Below are 3982 nucleotides of genomic sequence, written 5' to 3' on the forward strand. Positions count from 1 at the left end.
GTTCTGTATCGCGTATCTTGTCAGTGTCTGCGCTTGCTTGGCCATTTGTTGTGGAAAAAATAAGGAAAGTGTGTCCAGCTGAATTAATTTAGTATTTTGTTAGATGGCTATAAAAAAAAACGTAGTTTACCGTGGCAGCCATCGCGTGAAGGCCTCCTCGTGTGAAGACCGAAGAGTGTAAAGACCGAAGAGTGTAAAGACCATCAACTCTACCGTGCGACTCCACCGGCACCGGACACCGGCAAAGGATAAGTATATCGCTTTTTATTTCTCCTCTTTCCTACTACTTGTTTCACTTCTGTTTCAGTTTTTATAACCATTTCAAATGTGTATAAGTAGTATTTATAAAGTTTTAGCTTTTAGTTTTGGATGTGTTTTTAGTTGTTTTAATACTACAATTAATTGCTTCTGTTGTCCTCATTTGTAAGTCGCTTTGGATAAAAGTGTCTGCTAAATGACTAAATAAATAAAAAATAAATAAATGTCAATGATGCTTAGACTTGCACTCAGATGGTCAAATGTAATCTTGTAAGGCTTTTATAAGCCTAATTTATAGCTGCAAAGCGTGAAAGTGAGAGGGTGTATTTTCTAGGTTAGTTGGTTGCTCTGTCAGGTATAGTTCAGAAAGGAGAGTAGGCCACAGGTGGATGAACAGTAGACAAACCACCACAGTCTTACACACACTAGCTCAACCATCTGAGGTCTCAACGAAAATGCTAAAAAATTCATGTCACATTCTCTTAATGTTAGAATTCACTTATATTTTGTGAACCTCAAAAGCACAGTGTCAGATGATCAAATGGTTCTGTTACACTAGGCAAATGCTATGGGAGATCATTTGTAAGTTTGGATGATTAGTGTAACAGGTCTCAGAGTCTTGGCAGGATCAGCACTTCCCGCTCTGCTGGTTGATTAAACTTCTGCTCAACACCAATTACAATCTCAGCACTCACAGACACAGGCAGTTAGCACCAAAGAGGTCAGGTCTGCAACTTTTCACACAGAGCAGGAAAACTGTTACAACCGTTAACTACTAGTCACCATTCCAGCTGGCATGAGCAATGCAGCGTTTTCTGAATATAGTTCAGCAGTCCAATATGTCATAATGCTGTATCATCTGGATAGATTTTGATTGCATGAACAACAGATCTAACAAGCTGCATCCTCTTTCGCTTAACCCAGAGGGTGTTGCTCTCAAAGGACGACAGTATCAAAAGAGATGAAATGCAAATATAATTTGAAAATGGATTATTTTTTTTTCCTCTAGATCAGTTAATCAAACATGTTGACACTTCAATCTGGCAAATCCTCAGATATGCCCTTCACCAAAGCTTTTAACAGACAACAGTTTTCTTTTTGAGACCAAATAGATTCATCAAATTTGTTTAAGGCGTCTCTATTTGATGATGTGATCTGCCAGAGAGAATATATTAAACTAATATGTTAATATGTGTGTATTAACATATTAGTATAATACTATAATATAATACTGAATATGTTCATACTAGTAAAAAAAAACATGTTTTAACAAGTCAAAAAATAATGCCAAAAAAATGTATACACTACAGTTCAAACGTTTGGGGCCAGTGAAGTTTGTTAATGCTTAAGAAAGAGGTATTTTATGCTCACCAAGGCTGCATATATATATATATATATATTTATATATATATATGAGTACAACCTAGATTTAATTCAACCAAGTTTAATATTCTAGAACTTGATATGTCCTGTCCTCCATAACTCTAAGTACATTGCTCTGACACTTCTTGATACTGAGTGTACAAGTTCATGACAAATGTTCACATCTGTGCTGTTTAACTCCTGGAGGACGACCTCCTTAAATGCTCTGATCTTTAATGGGGAGTGTTGCTCACTATATTTTGTAAATATGGGCCTTGGAAAAAGCTAAATGAGTTAACATTTAACATAACGGCTACAGTCGGTAGTTCTGGTTTGGATAAACAACCATACATGTCACTTCTGCATGCTGCATCTTACTCTGTGAGATAAAGTGTCACTCTTTTCACAGCTTTTGCCGGCTCTGAGATACTTTCACAGTGTTTGTCCTGCTCTTTTTCTAGCAAAAACTCACTCATCACTAAATGAAAGCTTAAAGTGAAGACCTGATTATTTCAGGGGCCTTTTCATAAGTCCATTTTTTTTGAATTTCTGTGTTACTTTGGCTATATTTTCACACTTAAAACAATAATTTGGTATTCCTCTTGTACCATTGTCCTCTTTTATGCTAAGAAATAAATCTCCTGACAGTTCTCTCTCAAGTGGTTTCATTGTTGTCAGCATTAAGTCTGAGTATGATTCAGTGGGCAATATAACACTTAATTGTCAAGAAATGACTTACCTTTAACAGTTTTGGTTCAACATACTTACCTGTTGATCAATACTTGCCTTAACCTTACACCAGCATTTTATTTTTGTTTGTTTTATTTAGTAACTTTCAGGAGGGTGTACTCATTTTTACAACACAACATTTTATCACTTTGATAAGAAAATTGTATTTTCTTGAATAATCTTAACATTCTTCTTTGGTAACTGATCAAGCAGACTTGCTGGAATATATCTCTAAAAAACCAAAACACGTCTTCTAAGCAAAGAGTAATTGCTGAATTTGTTAAGTTTCAGAGAGGGTGTACTCATTTATGCTGTGCACTGTATATATATATATATATATATGTATATATATGCGTGTATATGTGTGTTCGTGTGTTATGTAAGCATGTAAAAATATATAACATGTTAAACTAAATAACTTCAATAATTAACAATTCTGCAGTCTGATCTATGATAGAATGCATTACACAACAATAATGTAATACATTTTACAATACGTTTATTTCACATACTACTAAAAAAACTAGAAGTCTGTATACAGTATATACCGCACTGCTTAAGTATTCAGTAAGCGAGTATTCCATTCCTTACAGAGCTATGGTACCTCTCAACAGCATCTTACAATCAGAAACCCTTTATCCATAGAGCAGGGAATGGTTATGACATGTGACCCCTAATCTCTGAGTCCTCGGAGTTCTGCCAATGAAAAAAGAATAAAGAGCTGCTAAGGGGCATTACTGATGCTGCACCTCTCAAAAACGGGTCACTAGCTGGAGCTGCCCAGAAAGACAAAGACGAGAAACAAGAGAAACAAGGAGGGAGAGAGAGGGGGAGACCTCTCCTGAACTCTCCATAGACTCAGCTGTGTTTTAAGAGCGGCTCTACTGAGTGTTTTAAGGAGTGATTACCCGAGGGAATCTTTGTATGGCATGTGGTGCGTGTGCTAAACGAGGTAATCACAAGTGTCCCGTACAATAACTGAATTAAGGACAACTACCAAGAAAAATGTGTTTCTTCATGATAAAACTAATTATATCAGTGCTTTCCAAAATGGTTGAAATTTACTTCACACACCAAAACATAAATTACCAATCTGCCCATGCAGCGGAATTCAGTCATAAGTAGAGCCCAACCGATATGGTTTTTTTGGGGCCGATACCGATACCGATATTAGGGAATAAAAAAAAGGCCGATACCGATATATCGGCCGATATTCTTTGTGTATATTATAGTACAGTACCAGTCAAAAGTTTGGACACTTTCCCATTCGTGTGTCCAAACATTTGACTGGTACTATATATAGAATACAGTATATACATAAACAGAATATATATACATAAACACATTTTTTGCAATGATCACTCAAATGTGGTGATCAAACACTTATAATGGTGACAGAGATATGTAAGGGCATTTAACAATTTAACAATAAACTTTACTATCCAAAATGAGTCTGACATCAGTGCACTGAACAGTAAAGTTGAAGTTTATTCAACTTTAATTCAATTCAATTCCATTCAACTTTATTCCGTAGAAGTTTATTTCACTTCGGAACATTCGTTCACGGATTTGCGCCACTGTCTTCACACACACAGACGAAACTTACTAGAGAAGTGAAGTGTGACATAATATA

The 3982-nt window shown here is 35.9% G+C and overlaps 1 protein-coding gene across 7 annotated transcripts in view; it reads right to left on the reverse strand.

The window, feature by feature from the left end:
• The window catches only part of LOC107703290 (activating molecule in BECN1-regulated autophagy protein 1-like), a 79501-nt gene that overhangs the window by 51426 nt on the left and 24093 nt on the right, over positions 1–3982 (reverse strand). The window lies entirely within an intron of this gene.

This window comes from Sinocyclocheilus anshuiensis, unplaced genomic scaffold, assembly GCF_001515605.1.
Source record: "Sinocyclocheilus anshuiensis isolate Anshui unplaced genomic scaffold, SAMN03320099.WGS_v1.1 scaffold947, whole genome shotgun sequence".
In the NCBI taxonomy this organism is placed as follows: Eukaryota; Metazoa; Chordata; class Actinopteri; order Cypriniformes; family Cyprinidae; genus Sinocyclocheilus; species Sinocyclocheilus anshuiensis.